Source organism: Carettochelys insculpta, chromosome 1 (assembly GCF_033958435.1).
Source record: "Carettochelys insculpta isolate YL-2023 chromosome 1, ASM3395843v1, whole genome shotgun sequence".
NCBI lineage: Eukaryota > Metazoa > Chordata > Testudines > Carettochelyidae > Carettochelys > Carettochelys insculpta.
In genome coordinates, this window is record NC_134137.1 from 14754274 (window position 1) to 14773048 (window position 18775).

Below are 18775 nucleotides of genomic sequence, written 5' to 3' on the forward strand. Positions count from 1 at the left end.
GAGCGACTTGCTGTTGAGTCCGCCCCGTGACCCTGTCTGCAGCTGTGCCTGGCTCCCTTATTTCGATGTGTGCTACTTTGGCGTGTAGACGTTCCCTCGCTGTGCCTATTTCGATGTTGGGCTGAGCAACGTCGAAGTTGAACATCGACGTTGCCAGCCCTGGAGGACGTGTAGACGTTATTCATCGAAATAGCCTATTTCGATGTCGCAACATCGAAATAAGCTATTTCGAAGTTGGGTGCACGTGTAGACGTAGCCCCAGGGTCCAGCTGAGCCCTGAGGTTACCACGAGCAGGGAGCCCAAACAATCCCTATGAAAGCTCCTCAACTCCCCTGCTCTGTGTTCTTCACCACTTTCTCCTTAGCTACTCTAATCCTAATCCTAATCCTAATCCTAATCCTAATCCTAATCCTAATCCTTTCCCTTTCCCTTTCCCTTTCCCTTTCCCTTTCCCTTTCCCTTTCCAACCTCCTCTTCCATTCTCTGTCCCTGATTTACTGGAGAAGGCTTTTAAAAGGCCCCTGGCAGCCTCAAGTGGGAGCAGCTGGCCTTAACTGATTTATAGCAGCCTCTTACTCACTGCCCCCCTCTGCCTGGGGAGCACCTGATTAGACAAGGCCCTTGCTGCTTTTCCCAGCTGCTCTTTGTAAGCCAGCCCTCTGGCCTGAGCCTGTCACACTAGGTAAGCCACACAAGTGCTATAGAAAGCAAACCAGCCAGCCAGCAGGGAGGGAGCAGTCACAGGACAATGACCTACTTTCAAACTAATATGGCACCTCTGCTCTGCTAATGCTGGTAACTGACAGAACAAAGGGCTACAAAGCTGCACCCGGGAGAGGGAAAAATGATTCACTGGCACAGTTGGGAGGAACAAGTTCTGTAGAATCTGAAGGAATTGGCTTTTCTGGATCCAGGTCATGGCAGCCTGTAAGGAGAGGCAGGCAGGCACAGGGACTGGTTTATTGGTTTCAGTTCTTTTTTCTCTTAAGTGTTTTGGTTCTGAATATACTTTGCTTTCAAGAGACTGTCTGGTTACTGGTTTTGATCTGTCCTTGTTCCTAGAGGGGGCAGAACTGCAGGCACTGAAACTAACTCAGGCCTTCTGAGGTTATCACAGTGGATCTCAGGGGCAGGGCTGGCCCTAAATCAAACGCCCCTGTCCATTTGTTAAATTTTTGAAAGCTTTGTTTGTTTCATGACTTGCATGCATGATGTATCCTTGTCACGTGAGATGATAAATCTGTGTGCCAGGATCTGTAAAGTTGTGTTCATGTTTATATATAATATACGTGAAATTTCCTCTAAACTTACAGAAACTTTTTAATTAGAAGGATATCTGAAATGTACTAACATCAAGAAATCAAACTGTGCTCCAGCATTATCTGGGACAGTATTAAATAGAGTTACAGTAGGTGACAGCCTTAGAATCGTATCCCAAGTCAGTGGTTCCCAAGCTGGGGTCTGTCCACCCCTGGGGTCTGCAAGGGTATTGTAGGGCAGTGTTTCTCAGTATTTTTTTTATAAAGTACCCCCTTTTAGAAAAAATTGTAAGTACCCCAGACTTCTCTCAGATACCCCTAATAACACACGTTGAGAAACATGGTCCTTGAAACAAATGCCATTCAACCAGTCCAGATTACTGTATCCTGTGGAGGAGTCAGATTTGTTTTGCAAACCATCAAGTTACATCTCACTCAAAAACTGCTCACATACAAAACCATGCAAAAATATCACAGAAGACTGCAACTGAAAACTTTCTGACTTTCTACTTCCTCATTATCAAATAAATGAACTGACAGAAATACACTCATCCCTCGCTGTACGAAAATAATTGGTTCCTAACTTTTTGCTTGTGGGCAGAAACTCATAAGAGGGACACTAAATTCCTATTAAAATATGTGTAACAGTCTCTGATTGGTTCCAAGTGCTCAGAGTGGCAGCAGATGGTGCTGCTTTTGAAAGGTAAGTGAAGCTGGGGTTGCGGGGGGATTAAAGGCTGGGGGCACTTTGGAGACATGAGTGGGAGGGAGGGTTAAAAGATGGTGGGGGGGCGGGGGGGCAGGGTTCCGGCTGCTGCAGGTTGGGTCTGTGAGGCTGGCGGGCGGAGGAGGGGGGTTGTTAAGCCTGCAACAATTTTGGTCTGAGGGGCCTGTGAGGTTAGGCTGCAGCGGTTCGGGTGTGCGGGGGATTTAAGTTTCAGCAGTTTGGGTGCCCAGGGGCCGGCCGGGGGGGTTTAAGTTATGGCAGTTTGGGCATGCGGGGGCTGGCAGGGGGGAGGGTGTTAAGTTGCTGCAGTTCGGGTGTGTGGGGGTCGGCGGGGGAGTTTAAGTTGTGGTGGTTTGAGTCTGCAGGGCTGGCGGCAGGGTCAGGCTGTAGTGGGTTGGAGCTGCGTGGCAGGGCTAAGTCTCATATTAGCGGGAGAAGTTCACTCGTCCAGTGAACAAAAGGTCAATATGTGTGTCCCTCGTTTAAGCGAGTACTCGTAAATAAAGTACTCCTTTAACGAGGGATGAGTGTATTGTACTTACATTTCAGCATCAGGCATATGAAGCAGTAGAAACAAGTTATCGTCTGAATGAACTTTTAGACTGTACTGACTTTACTTGTGTTTTTTACATAGATTGTTATAAAACTAGGCAAATACATAGATGACTTGATGTACCCCTGCAAGGCTTTGGTGTGCCCCCTCAGCCAGCACCTCTGGCTGAGAAACACTGTTGTAGAGGGTCCATGAAAACATGAGCTAAATAAATGTGATCATAAAAAATAAGCTTTAAATAACTTGTAGAGTCACAGTCAATAATTGTTGTGATGTTGGATGTGAGTATGCATCATTTTCAATGTTAATTATTTCTACTCCCTTTTTCATTAAATGAAGTGTATGTAGTGGCTAGAATCAGCTTTGATGGGGGTCATGTACAGTTTTTTTTGGGGGGGAGAAAGGTTTGGGGTCCACACTAGTGTAAAGGCTGGGAACCACTGCCCTAGATCATTAGCTTAAAGGGTCTCTTTTCTTGCCTTTGTCCATCTGAACTGAAGCCCAGCATCAGAGAGATGCAAAGACTGCCAATAGCATTTCCAGCTTCTGTCAGCCTGGCTCACCTACCTCTAAATCCAGGGGATACAGCCCAGGGCCTGGTCTAAGAGTAGAGAGCCATGTGCTTGAGAGAGGTGATGGCTTGAGGCAGTCAAAGAGACCAGGAAGGGTCCTGGAGCAGTTAGCCCAGTAACAAATACAATTCAGCCTCTGGTTCTCCTGCACCACTCTGCCTTATTGTATTTCTATATTTACAAGGGGGGTCAGTGCGCAGGGATTGATTTTCTCCCTCCCCCCATGTGTGAAGATGTGGCAAAATCAATCTCTCTGGGCTCAGCCGTCAATTCTGGTACTCCAGGCTGATGTGTAGAGTAAGAGAAGTCAGCGCAACCCTGAAGATGCCTGATTTACACCAGGGAAGAGAATTGATCCTGATATGTCGATTCTAGCTACACAAATGGTGCGGGTAGAATTACATATCTGGGATTGACTCTGGTCCCTAGCATAGACATCTCCCCTAAAACAAAGGAAGTATGGAAGGGGAACCTTACCTGCTCCAAGAGAATGGGATGCCTGCTGGGACTGACCTTTTCTGCATCACAGGACATCTGCCTTCCTAGCCTTCTGCTGGAGAGCTGCTTATGGGCCCTTGCATGATCCATGGGCCAGTCCTATTATTAACAAACAGTGGCATTCAGAGGAAGGAAAGTGCTAACTGCATGAAAGCACACAGAGGTTGAACAGCTTCTATCCTGCCTAGAAATCAGAAACTATCACTTAATGTTGTAAGGAGTTTCCTGTTTCCAGGCTGATGGCTCCAAAGAGAAGTATACAATCTGGGACCTTCAGTAATCTGTCTGCAAGCTAGCCAGCCTGGACCTAGGTAAGGTGAGTGGTACCAGTCAGTTTTTGGGAGCAGCCTGCTTTCTCTCTCTCTGGTTTTTGGCTCTTGTGTTAGGATTTAAGTTGTGTTATACTGCAACCTTCTAACATCTCTGCACATGTACTGTGAACACCACACCTTTTGCTACTCCCACTGCAGGTGCATAGAAAGATCTAGTAACAATGGAGAACGAAGCAATCCAATAAGCCCTTGCAATTTTGCCTTTCTCGGTGAAATAGTGTCAGACGATGGGGAAATAATGCAGTATCATTGGTTATGTGCAAGGACACTTGTAAAAATTGTAGTGGAGATCACTATCTGTGAACTGTGAGTATCAGTGCCAGGCCTATCCCAGGTATATCTGTCATGTATATGGAGGTAAACCATGGAAATTCCATTCATCACTTGCCCAGCAAGCCTGGAAAATCAGGATATGTCTCTCTCCACTAAGATATCCCATTAATCCGGTGCTCTTCCTTGAACCCATTCACTCACTGTGACTGGTGATAAGGTGTAGGTGCCACTTGCCGGAGGAGGGTATCATTTCTCGGAAGAGCCATAGCATGGGGTACAGCCTGTAGTGTTGGGCTGGCAGAGGCCAGATGGGCTTGTGAAGGGACGGGACAGTCATGAGGTTTGTGTTCTTCTCTTGACTCTGCCACAGCCTCCCTGTGTGGCCTCTGGCAAATCACTCGAGGTGTGAGCGTCTCTTTCCTCCACTCATCTGGTAAGTGACCGGGCTGCTGGGAGGAGGCATTTTCCATTCATGTTTGTAAACGGAGGTGTGGCCTTCAAAGGAAAGGTGCCGTATGCTGTGTGATTTAGGATGGCTCTTATGACACAGTAAATGTTTGTATTATCTGCCATGGGAAGAGATCGAAGTCTTTGGCTCCCTTTCCAAGCCAGCAATCTTAATGTTAGAGGCTGTTATCCGCCTGGGGATGGGTCACTTTAGCCAGCGAGTCCATTTCTTTACAGCAGATTGCTAAATGTGTGGGCTGTTCAAACCCACGCGTGTGGCACGGACACCTCTGCTGCTCTCCACACCTGAGTCTCAGTACTATGGCATGAAACATACAGTCCGATGTGGTATAGCCTCTTATTTAGCACAAAGAGGCCCTATAGCCAGCGACATGGACCGCCGGACAGCATCCTTGGTATAGCACTGTAGAACCAGCTGCATGCTAGGCTCACTCGCAAGGTCCAGGAGGGCTGCATTCCCAGAGTGCTGCTGTGCTCTACCTAGTCTTGCAGACTGTTGAAGCCAAATGTAAATTAGATCAGCTGCGAGGCTGCTGTAAATGAGGCCAGATGCTGAGAGAAGCCGGGATGCTTCAAGTTACTTTGCCCTCTCCCCCTTGTCCATATGGTCAGCTAGGAAGGAGAATCCATTCCACAGACTCTGGCTTAGTCCTTCCCGCAAATCACCATGGTACTCTGGTTTGTTCCAGTTGAATGACGCTGCTGCAGCTCAGCTCAGGGCATTAGGCAGAGCTCTTTGTCACTGTGCGCTGAGACCGTGTCCAGCCCAATATGGAAATGGTGATAACATCAGCACCCTCTAGTCTTGTGACAGCCACCAGGCATGGTCATGAGAGCATTGGCTGTGTATTTAACTCTTCAGCCACTGCCCCGGACAAGCAGAAACTGCTCTACAATGTTTATGGCTGCAGAAGGGCCAAAGACAACCTTGGTTTTAAATGTGACCCCTTAAGCAGTGGAGAAATGGGTCTGGGCTTTTCTTTATAATGGCTAAAGAGAGCCTGGGAGAAGTGGGTCTGTCCCACAAAAGCTCATCACTTACTAAATCATGTTGTTAGTCTTTAAAGTGCTACTTGACTGCTGGTTTGTTTTATTATTGTTGTTCCCCTTAATGGAAATAATGACAAAGCTTCATTTTTTTTTCAAAACCTTAATTGCAAGAATTAATGGACACTTCCAGTTTAACTCAAATACTCCAAAAAGTAAAAGAAGAGATGTCATTGTTAAAAATTCTATGCCCTACCTTTCCTCTTAGGGGTGAACAGAGCTGAAATCCACACCAGCAATATTGCTAACCCCACATGTTCAAAAATCACCAGATTGTCCCACAAATACAAGATCTTAAAAAATAAGTGACTTTTTATTTGTCTTCTGGATTTGGAGTCTCTAGGGGTTACATTTTGGAGGCTTTTTCTCTGAAGCTGTGTGGGCTAGAAAATTATTTTAATGAACAGTGAGATTGTCACCTAAAAATCTGACTTCAGGGGTTGCAATATTAAAAATAACGCCGAGCGTCTCTGGAGCTGACAACTCTGCGTCGGTGAGATCTCCTGGAAGTCCAAGGTGATGTTCTTTAGATTTCTAAGGTTAATCTTCTCTCCTCACCCAACAACACACAGGGAAAAGAATAGGCTTTTTTGTGAGTCATGAATCAAAAAATTGAGAGACCTAAGGCCCACGTTGTATTTTCCTTTGCAGATTACCTTTGATGCCCAATGGGCCAGAGGACTATGTCGGGAAATCTTCCCTCCTTGTTTTGTGTAATGAAACAAGTCCAATGGGAATCTGCCACTGCATAGTTAATATTGAATTGTAATAGAGGGCCCCAAGGTACTCACACTTTACTATTCAAGGGAATTGACCAGGGCCCTGCAGGTTGTGGGGATGGCTCACAGAGCTCCAATGGGCTGTTAGCACAGCCATGCTGGGTAGGGCAACCGTATCTCCCTGTCCCAAATATGGAACAGGGAGATATGGGGGGAGATGGGAAGTCCTCCTGGCTGCACTGAGCCCTGCGGAGATGCCCACCCCACCCAGCCCCAGGAAAGCAGCAGCCATGGATGCTCCCAACCCGGAGCCCCTGGGAAAGCAGCAACAGTGGGCAGTTCCCAACCCAGCCCCCGAGGGCCTAAACATGGGACAAGTCATCCCTTTAAAAACAATAAAATAAGTAGGGCGTCTTTTTGGTGTCCCAAATATGGGACCGTCCCACCTAATACGGGCTGGTTGGTCACCTCCGTGCTGGGTCATCTGGCCCAGTATCCTGTCTCCTGACAGCAGCTAGGGAAGGTACAGTTGTACAGGCTGAACCTCTCCAATCCAGCACTCTCTCATCCAGAAACATCCGTAATCCGGCATGATTGCAGTTAGCTGGATGGCCACTCATCATGGGTGTGGCCAAGTTTCCCACAATTTCTTAAAGTTTGTTGCCAGCCGCCAGCCCTGGCTCTCAGTGTTCTGGGCTGTTATTTAGCTGTAATTTTCCCCCTCCGCGTCTTCTAAGAGCCCAGGAAGCAGTGGAAGTGTTGGTGATGGTGCCAGATAATATTGACCTCCCATCGTCCGGCAAAGTGTCTTGTTCAGCACCAGTCAGGTTCTGTTTTTACCAGATATGAGTTCAACACAGCCAGGATGTGGGGGCGAGACCTGACAGATTTGCTGGCCACCCGGGCAAGGTGGGGAGGGGCCTGGCTCCGCACTCCCAGAAGGAGCAGGGCCTCAGATGGAAGGGGCAGGGGCTGGGGATAATCAGCCCTCAGTGCCACCGGCCATGTGCTGGGCTGGCCTCTCACCGCCCTCTAGCACTGAGAGCCTCCTGGACAGGAGTGAAAGTAACTTGAGTTTCTTACAGGTACTGTAGTACCTGGCGGAGGAGGGGGAGAGGGCTCAAGGCCTGCAGTACAACAGTATCTGCAAGAAATGTAAATGGGTGTGGGAGTGTTAATGTGAATTTCTAGAAGTTTCTGTAAATCGTTAAATGGTTTGGTGGTGCCATTTTGTTTGTTCTAACAACTGGGCAACCTCCATTTTGAAAGGTGTTTCCTCTTCCTGACTCAGAGAGAGCGGGAAACAGTTGCTTGGCCTCTTGAATCCATAACTAGGGAGCGCTCGCAGAGCTGTGGGCTCCCATCCTCTCGCCTGGTCACTGGGAGGCCGCCGAGAGGGCTGCTCCCCTGGGTGCCAGGTTCTGTCAGAATGCTGCCCCTAGCTTGAAGTGGCAGTTCACTGATTGGCTTAGGTGGCATCTCAGGGTGCATCTCCAGAGGGGAGCGTTATTAGATAGGGTTCGCGTCCACGCACGACGACGCAAAGGGGCTAGGGAGGGTACTTAGCAACTGGTTAGGCAGGATTGTTCCTGACTCCCATCAAGACAGCGTGCAGCAAGAGAGGGTGGAAATACAACATTGACTCCCTTCTCCTGTGTGCATGCTTCTTCTCTGTTGTAAGTTAAGTGCTTTCCAGACACATAGTAACATAGTTGTGTTAGTCTATATACTATCAAAACACAAAAGCAGTCCAGAAGCACTTGAAGGGCTAATAAAATAATTTATTAGGTGAGCTTCCGTGGGACAGACCCACGTCTTCAGGCCACAGCCAGACCTGAAAAAGTTGTGTTTTACTGAAAGGGAACTTTAAGAATCGACTGCAAAAGAGAGTGCTGAGCTTTCTTTTATATTCAAATTTGACACAATAACACGTGGTTTGAAACAGGACACCAATTACCTGGGCCATTATATGGACACTTTTTTACTTACTTTGTTTTATCTGACTCATAGAATCATGGAACAATAGAACCAGAAGAGACCTAAAAAAGCCATTGAGTCCAGCCCGCTGCTCTAAGCAGGACCAAACCCATCAGATCAGCCCAGCCAAAGCTTTGTCGAGGCGAGACTTAAACACCTCCAGGGATAGAGACTCCACTACTCCCCTGGGGAGATCATTCCAATGCTTCATCACCCTCCTAGAGAAAAAGTTTTTCCTAATGTTCAACCTGGACCTTTCCAATGGCAACTTGAGACCATTGTTCCGTGTTCTGCCATCTGTGACCACTGTGAACAGCCTCTCTCCAGGCTCTTTGCAGCCTCCCTTCAGCAAGTTGAAGGCTGTTATCAAGTCCCCCTTCAGTCTTCTCTTCTGCAGACCAGACTCTTGACTTCCCCCACTCCTACTGCCCCTCTGCTCTTCTGACTTGCCCACCTTGATTACAATTTTCTGATTTGTCAACCTTGGTAACTATTTTTGGTTCTCTGTGCCTTAAATATTGAGTCTGTTCTGGTATAGCTATGGTCTGAAGAAGTGGGTCTGTCCCACAAAAGCTCACCTAATAAATTATTTTGTTAGTCTTTAAAGTGCTACTGGACTGCTTTTTTCCAGACCTGGTTATTTTATTCTTTCCCAGTCCCTTCTTACCTTTCCTCTCTTGTAGCTAATAAATAATTGTTGAGTTATCCCTGTGTGGGGACTCTTCATCTGAATGCTCAGAATAGATGGGTGAAAGGGGGACCCTACTGAACTTTGAGGGACAGATTCTGCTGCAGAGCAGTACTCAGGGCAGCGGGGGTCTTGGGGCAGTGGGTGTGACATGGGGGCAGGAGTTTGAGGGCAAAGAACGGTTCAGAGCAGGGGTCTGGGGGTTCAGGAGTCAGGGTTGAGAGGTGAGGAGGGGCTTGGGGCAGGCTTGGGGGCACTGAGAAGGGGGTTGTGGGGGAGGTGCATGAGTCGGGGCAGATGGGGGCAGGGCAGGGGGCTGGGGGGTGCAGGGCTGAGTGCAGAGCCGGGTCAGGGCGCCATTTCTGGAGGGCTGCAGCACATACTGGCTCCCTGCTGCTCTTCTTCCCCCTCCCCTGCCTGTCGGGGAGTGAGGAGAAAGTGCACAGCTTGCGTGAAGTACTCCTCCGCCCCTTTCCAGGAGTGAAAGGAATGCAGCACGTGGTGCACTTTCCCCTTGCTCCCTGACAGTCAGGGGAAGGAGAAGAGCAGCAGAGTTCCAGGTACACGCAGCTGCAGCCCCCTCCCTAAATAATGCCTGGGGGGGGCAGTGGCTGGGGCAGTCCTGGACATGGGTGGGGGAGGGCACCCCCAGCTGGCCCCTTTTACCTGCCTGGCTGCCTGCTTCTTAGCAAGGCCGCCTGCAGGAGAACCTGGGAGCAGCTGAGCTCCCCAGCCAGCTGGCGGCTTCTTGCCAGAGCGCTGCACCACTTTATTTTCACCTGTGCTCCGGTGCACGCTGCACAGCACTCAGCTGTGATTTAAAGGGCCATGCGGTCGTGGCTGCGAGCCCTGCAAGAATCTTAAATCCCAGGGCTGGAAGGGACCTCAGGAGGTCATCGAGTCCAGCCCCCTGCTTCAAGCAGGATCAAACCAACATCATCAGGCCGACTTCCCATTCAAACCCATGGGAGGAGTTAGGTGCCTAAATACCCTTGAGGATCCAGGTCTAAAAGACTAGGCCTGAGTGACATCTGCCCCCTGCATCCTGCCCTCAGCGTTTCCAAGCCATGTGGCTCTGGGTGAGCCCCGACATCCAATTCCTTTTGCAGTTGTGGCAGCTGTTTGCTGGCTGGCCGCTAGATGGGCTTCTTGGTCTTCTGGAGACCAAAGGCAGAGCGGCTGGGTGCGCAGAAAGATGGAGCAGGACAGAAGAAGTTTCAGCTGCTAGGGACAAACCCTGAGGAAGGTGGAGCACCTGTGACTTCCAGGCAAAGTGATGGGCCAGATCCTGATGTGCTGAGCACCCCCCCCACTCCCACTGCACAAGTAGGCTGGGGGTACCCCACACTGCACAGGGGATTTGGCACTGTGGCAGGGTATGATCATCAGGACTTTCCTTCAGATGGAGCTGTCCAGAACAGAGCCCCAGGAAATCTTTTCTCGAGCCCCCGTGAGATTTTACAGCATGGCAGGGGGAGGGCACCTCTGGAAGTACTCGCGGGGAACTTAAGCCCCAGGTTTGATGCAATTGTAGCTGAGCCAGAGCACACAGACAGCTGCAGAGATCATTTTCTGGGCACCAGCCACCGGGAAGGGAAGGCTCTGAGCTTGGAGGTTCTGAGCTGCCCCCTCCTCCTCTGGTTGGGAGCTGCTCAGTCATCCTAGTTCCCCTTCTCTGTCATCTTCCGCTCTGCAAAGGGGCCTTTCCGTTGCTCTTGTTTCCAGTGAGTTGAGATTCCCACAGCTCCTGCCAGAGAAGTGAGAGGACTGGAGTAAAAATACTTCACAGCTTTTATACAGCACTTACCATCAGCAGATTGGATAGTACTTTAGTCCCATTTTACAGTTGGAAAAACTGAGGTACAGAGCAGTGAAATGACTTGCCTGTGGTCACTCAGCAGGCCAGTAGCAGAACTGATACTGGAATGCAGGACTCCCAAGAGCCAGTCTAGTGCTCTAGCCATTAGGCCACGCTGCTTCCCCAGTCATCATTCAGCACCAGACCATTAAAGAGTGGCCTGGAGGAGCTCTGACCATGTTTTCTCTGATGGAGGGCTTGTGACCATAAGGAGAACCTTGAAGGCGTTTACAGGATGTGAGGTAGGAATGGGGTAGAGCCTCACAGCTTCATGAGGGACGTGGAAGGCCCTGCTTGGAAAAGCATGATGTCATTCAACATGCTTTTGGATGTTGCTCTGTTACCCTCAACTATCTTGACTTATACCCTTGGGCCTGGTGGAGCATAGGTCATCCACAAGCCTCCTCTACTGCACTCCATCTCAGGGATAAAACTTCTAGCTGACCCCAGGAGTACCCCAGTTGTCCTTCAGTCTCCATAGATCTTCCCTACATTGTCCAAGGTCTTTCTCTTTTCCTCTTGTGGGTTCTATTGGAGAGTTTGATGGATGATGGTTTTCTGAGAGTGTGGTACCCCTGCTTACAACATACCCAGAGACCAGCTACTCCGAGAGAGGCCCAAAAAAGCCAAGAACAGAACACCACTGGTCATTACCTACAGCCCCCAACTCAAACCACTGCAATGCATTATTAAAGCCCTACAACCTAGCCTTAATCCGGATGCCACACTCCAGAAGGCCCTAGGTGACAGGCCTGTTCTCTGCTATAGACAACCTCCCAACCTTATGAGGATTCTCACCAACAACCACAGACTATACCGCAGGAACACCAGTCCTGAGACTTTGCCTTGCAACAAAGCCTGTTGCCAGCTTTGTCCACATACCTATTCTGCAGGTACCATCACTGGACCTAACCAGGTTATTCACAGAATCAAAGGCACATGCTCATGTTCCTCAACTAACATCATATATGCCATCATGTGCCAACAATGCCCAGATGCTCTGTATATTGGGCAGACTTCAAACTCTCTAAGACAAAGAGTTAATAGGCACAAAACAGGCATAAAAACCCTCCTGATCCACAAACCTGTCAGCCAGCACTTTAATGGAGTGGGCCATTCTGTTAATGACCTAAAGGTTTGCATCTTACTGAAGAGGAATTTTCACAACAGATTGGAAAGAGAGGCTGCTGAACTCTCTCTTATATTCAAATTTAACACATTAACACGTGGTTTGAACCAGGATGGGAATTTTTAGGTCATTATAGGGGTTCTTTTGCATACTTGGCTTAATCTAATTCTTGACATCCTCCCCGCCCCCCACCTTCTGCCCCTCTGCTCTCTGATTTGCTCACCTTCATAATATTTTTCTGATTTGTCAACCTTGATTACTATTTTTGGTTCTCTGTGCCTTAAATATTGAGTCTGTTCTGGTATGGCTATGATCTGAAGAAGTGGGTCTGCCCCACGAAAGCTCATCACCTAATAAATGATTTTGTTAGTCTTTAAAGTGCTACTGGACTGCTTTTTTTGTTTTGGTAGTATATAGCCTAGCATATTTTGCTCTCTGTTAGAGTCTGTCTACACTCGCATTCCTCTTCTGAAAGAGGTATGCAAATGAGGCAAACTGAAAATGCAAATGATCCACACATTTGCATATTCATCACCTCATTTGCATATCCTAATTTCAAAAGAGCTTCTTTTGGAAAAGGAAAGCCAGTGTAGACACTGCTCTTTTGAAAGTAAACCCCATCTTCAAACGAATCCTTCTTCCCATTAAATAAAGGGAAGAAGGATTCTTTCGAAGATGGGGTTTACTTTCAAAAGAGCAGCGTCTATGCTGGCGTTCTTCTTTTGAAAGAAGCTCTTTCAAAATTAGAATATGCAAATGAGGTGTTGAGTATGCAAATTTATACCTCGTTTGCATTTTTATTTACCTCATTTGCATATCTCTTTTGAAAGAGGAATGCCAGTGTAGACGCACCCTTACAGTCCAAGATGGGGTAAGACAAGCTGTTTATTACAGGGTTGTTAATGCAATTATTCTATGTTATTTTTACTATTAGTTTTAGGAGCACCAGCCATGGGCCAGGCCTGCTTTGTGCTAAGTGCTACACAAAAGGACAACAGAAAAAATTATATCTGTCCACTCCAGCTGCCAGAAAGATGTTAATAAAACACACAGGAGTCCAGGAGCTGAACAGCAGCAAAACCCTATGGATGTTGTAGTTTTGTAACAGTGAAATCCAACCCTGTCTATAAAATTGGACTGCGCAATCTCAACTTCTGCTGAAAAACAGTATCACTTTTCTAGCCTTAACATAGCCACACAAATGGGAACCAAGCATAGATTGGTTCCCTGTGCAGTTTGTTGGAGTCTGCACACAGCCTGAATCTCAATCAAAGAGGTGAGATCTACACCCATTCATCTGACTAGGCTGTTCACCCTGGAACCTAGTAATGGTAATTACCAATATTATTTCAGAGCTGGTTGTTTTGGCAGAACTAGCCAGTGAATGTACTTATCCTATGCTGGCAGAGAAGGTAGAGCTGGAAAAGAGCAGCTAGCTGAGTAAGTTCATGCCTCAGCTGGTGCAGAACTGTTCCCTGTTGAATGTGAGCTCACAAACCTTCCTTGCTGGCCCCTCTCTGAATATATTTCAGGCTGTGATGAACACCTGCAAACAGAACTGTCCTGTCCATAGGATGAGGTGGGGCAGATGCCCTCGGCCCTGTGCTTTTGGGGGTCCCAGAGCGGCTGCCCCAGCTTTCCTATGGACAGGAGGGAGGATTACCTGGGGCAGGGCATGGGGCGGCCGCCAGAGGCCGCAGCAGCCACAGGAGTTACCTCTCCCTGGCTTCTTCCCTCTCCTGCACCCTGCACACCCCCCATGGAGCAAGCAGCAGCTTTCAATGCTCTGCTTCTGCCTCCAGACCCTCTGAGCCAAGCTTCTCCCAGGCAGCCTCTGCTCCCAGCTGCCCATGGGGCTCATCTGGCTGGCATGCAGGTGCGGAGCACGGCATGGTGAGTGTGGAAGCAGGCAGGGAACCCCTGGGATTGCTGCTGGTGCCTGCCTCCCCGCCCCAGGTAATGCTCAGCCATGCTGGCTGGGGAGGGGGCCAGGGGTCAGCCCCAGGCCCCTCTCCTCCTCGTGACAGCCCTGCCTGTGAAAATGATAGCAAATTACTGTACATGTTCATAAGAGCACTAAAGAAAACCGATGATCATTATCCCTGCAGTTAGAGGCCCTGAAACCATTCAAACAGGAAAGTGGCAGTTTTGAGAAACCAATAAACAGGCATTTAAGGCACAGAAGTACAGGTGGCAGCAAAACCAGACATCCAGGCCACATCACCCTTACCTCTGTGCCGCTGCTGGCTGTGGTGCTGCTCTCAGAGCTGGGCAGCCGGAAAGTGAACGTGGAGGACGATTGAAGGGTCTGTCTCAGTTTCCTGGGGCGAAGACTGAAAATCAGCAGCATCCTTTGCACAAAGTGCCCAGGGACTGGTTGGTGTGTAGCTGTGTTCACAGCCACAACCCTTGGACAATGTTGTGGTTGTTACCACAGTCACCGGAAAAGGCTGCCAGCTCCCCAAACTGTCCCCACTGCCTTTCATGTTTTTCCTTCCAGAAAACGTTTTTAAATGCCTATTTATTTATTTATTTATTTCTGAACATTGTGTGCCTCAGTTTCCCCTCTGTGGTGCATGGTTAACTGGGTGGAGACAAAAGGTTGCTCACTCTTTGCAGACACCTGTCTGGGGCTGGGGTCCCCTTCCCATGGAGACTCCAAGAAACCAATGGCCACTCCAATTGCTTGGACCTTTGGCACCCTGGTACGAGTGACCGTTCATGGCTCACCCTCCTTGGGAAGCCAGCCAGGTGTGACAAGCTGCAGAGCAAAGGGTGACGAAGGAGGGCCAGGCGACAGTTTCCCTGGGAACAAGGACAAAGGACTGAGGAGGGTTCGGTGGAGGGGAGCTGAGTGTGAGGTTGATGGGTGCAGGAGTCTGACTTAGGACAAAAGAGGGGCCACAGGGCTCTGGCTTAACCAATTTGGACCAGGTTGTAACTTTCTACTCCAGGGAATCCCAGAGCTGTGACGCTCCCTCTGCTGGGCCTGACGATGGAGCACTGTGTGCCAGACTGTGTTCAGCTGCCCTTACGTCCTTACAAAGACAGTTTCTCTGCTCTGGGTGTTGATAGCTCCCCATTAGACGCGGACAAAGGCTCACATCCCCCTGTGTGATCTGACTTGTTTTTTCTTCTTTTGATACGTAGTATTGATGCTGAGCCATTTCCACCTTGCTGAATAGACCTTGTCAGCTCTGGCCCCCCCTCTTACTGGGACCCCCCTCTTTAAATACCCTTCTGAAGCCACCCCCCTATTCATGCATCTGATGAAGCGGGTCTTTGCCCACCCACAAAAGCTTATGCGCCAAAATATCTGTTAGTCTATAAGGTGCCACAAGACTTTTTGTTGTTCTCGAAGCTACAGACTAACATGGCTACCTCTCTGGTACTCTTATGTCCAGACATTCAGCTCCCGCCTGCAGGTGCTGGCAGGCCAATGGCTCAGAAGCCTCCTGTCCCCCGACAGCGTATTCTGCAGCATGGCTCTGCCCGCGATTACCCAGCCAGGGTAACAGTCCCTAGGGCTCTGTCTGCACTGGAACAAAAACCCAGGGTGGCCTGTACCAGCAGCGTCCAGCTTGCCCCAAGATCTCTGCCAGTGTCTGCCTCAGTTAACACCTCTGTGCAGCTCTAACACACACACCTGCAGTGGGTGTGGCCCTGTCCCAGCTGGTGGTCAGTGAGACCCCTTCCCGGGAGAAAAAGCTGCTAGTGAAGTGAATGTTCTGGGGATAGTTATACAAGGAACAAATGAAAACCAAGGGCATTGGGAATCAGGGTTAGTTTGCACATGTAGCCAGAGAAATGACAAACACAACTCGCCTTGTCCCAGAGGGAGGAGAGTAGATGTTTTAAGAGTCAGTGGTTAAATGGATACCACCAGGAAAGTCACCCTCTGCGGTAGTGAAGCAGGTAGGTGTAGTGCCTGGAGGTACAGTGGATCTCTTGGGCTGTGTCTACACTTGCGTTCCTCTTTCAAAAGAGGTATGCAAATGAGGGAAATTGGAAATTCAAATGAGGTACAAATTTGCATATTGGGCACCTCATTTGCATATTCTTATTTCGAAAGAGTTTCTTTTGAAAGACGAAAACCAGTGTAGACACTGCTCTTTCGAAAGGAAACCCCATCTTCACAGAATCACAGGGCTGGAAGGGACCTCAGGAGGTCATCTAGTCCAGCCCCCTGCTTCAAGCAGGCTCAACCCCTACTAAGTCATCCCAGCCAGGACCTGGTCCAGCCGGGACTTAAAAACCTCAAGGGATGGAGAATCCACCACCTCTCTCAGCAACACATTCCAATGCTTCACCACCCCCCTGGTGAAGTAGTTTTTCCTAATATCTAACCTACACCTTTCCCTCTTCAACTTCTGACCATTACTCTTTATTCTGCCATCTGACACCACTGAGAACAGTTTCTCACCCTCCTCTTTAGAGCTCCCCTTCAGGAAGTTGAAGGCTGCTATTAACTCACCTCTAAGTCTTCTCTTCTGTAAACTAAACAAGCCCAAATCCCTCAGCCTATCCTCATAGGTCTTGTGCTCCAGACCCTGAATCATTTTTGTTGCCCTTCGCTGAACCTGCTCTAGCAAATCCACATCCCTTTTATACTGGGGGGCCCAAACCTGGACACAATATTCCAGATGTGGCCTCACCAGTGCTGAATAAACAGGAATAACTACTTCCCTAGATCTGCTCGAAATGCTCCTCCTAATGCACCCCAGTATGCCGTTAGCATTGAAAGAATCCTTCTTCCCGTTAAAAAAAAGGGACACCTAACACCAGATAGGAAGAAGGGGCTTTTGAAAACTGGGGGGGTCCTTTCGGAAGTTCCCAGCTCCACGAGCGGCACACGACTCGAAAAGCTGCACTTTCGAATTTCTGTGGCCACCATTATGCTAATGCAGCACCTCATTAGCATCTTTTGAACCCGCTCATTAACATGCCCCTTTGAAAGGAAGGGGCTCGTGTAGACCCAGCCATGGTGTGTGGGTGTTGTCAGAGAACAGACACAGAGGTTGCAAGGCTGTTTAGCTGCCCCCTGGCTCTTAGCTCACACACCACAGTAGAGTTTCTTAAACTAGGGGCTGGGGAGCACTGGAGTTCTGTGAACGACTTGCAGGCGTGCCGTGTGGTTGGAAATACACCCATGGTTTAGATTTCCTGTTATTAATCCAGATACAGTGTTACTTCTTCACTGCCATGATACCTCATTCAACTATTTCATTTGTGTGGGCCATACGTAGTGGGGGTGGTTTTTTTTGAAGACCATTTTCATGGTGTTCTGCATAAAAAATGTTCTCGTCTGGTGTTCTGCGGTCTCAGAAAGTTTAAGGAACGTGAGTCTAGAGCAGGGGTGCGCAATGTGTGGGAGCCAGGCCCCTGGTGGGGCATGAAATATCCTCAGGGGGCACTGCCTCATGGGCTCTTGGGCCTCAGGCTTATCCCTCATTAATAATGCTGAAATCTGTTCCTGGTTTTGTGGCTGTGCAGTCACATTTCTACACCGGTTAGTCACATTTTTACCTTCCGCAGCCTTATTTGCACACATGTGCCGAGGGGGGTTTGTAGGACCTGAACCGACATTCCCCGTGCTTTGGGCGACATTAGACAGGTTGGGGGGAGCTGCCAATTGCAAAAGTGTATTCAGCAGCATGTTGTAGGGATGTGAGACATGGGTGATAACGAAAGAGTCAAAGAGAAGGATATTGGCATTAGAGAGCAGTTATAGAAAAGATCTTGACAATAGGATGGATGCAGAAGGTCACCAACAAGGAATTATGTGGCAAGATACAGCTGAAAGAGGGCCTACTGCAGAAGGGGGAGGGTGAGCTTGGTGGGTTGAGCATTGGCCTGTTAAACTCAGGGTTGTGAGCTCAAACCTTGAGAGGGCCCGTTTAGGGATCTTGGGTGAATAGATCAAAAAAGTGGGGGGATGGTGCTTGGCCCTGGGGGGCAGGTAGGGTCTGGACTCTGTCCTCCCGAGGTCCCTTCCAGCTCTATGAGGTGTGTTATACAACCCAAGCTGCAGCTCTCGGGCCACAGCTGCAGAATGAACCAGGAGCGAACAATCAAGGCCTTGGTATTTGGCATAATGGACGGTTGGCCTAGGAGAGGCAGCGCAGCCCCCACAGAGAATGGATTTCCAAGACCAGCATCTGATGAAGTGAGTCTGTGCTCACGAAAGCTCATGCTCAAAACTTTTCTGTTAGTCTATAAGGTGCCACAGGACCCTTCGTTGCTGTTACAGATCCAGACTAACAGGGCTCCCCCTCCGGTACCTCGCAGAGAATGGGTGGCTGATACAGTAGAGTGGTGCAGAGCGAGTCTGCAGAAACTGAGCCGAGCCGCTGGACAGGGGAAGAGGGCAGGAAATGGAGTGAGACGTGGACACCAGGGGGCGCCGAGCGCAGGGCTGCTGAGGGTGACAAGGGCGGGGAGGAAAAGGGGCCCCAGGGCAGGAGTTTGCTCCCCGTGCGCTAGGGGGCTCCAGCGGGGCCGGTTGGATTCCGCCCCAGCCGGTCACCTGGAGCCTGTTGGGCGCGGGGCGCTGGGGCAGAGGCACCGGCCCGGCCACCCCCCTCCCCTGCTCCGGGGGCGCGCGAGCTCCTCCCGCGCTGGGCCAGACCGCGGCGCGCCCGGGCTCTGATCTGCCGCTGGCCGGAGCCGGAGCG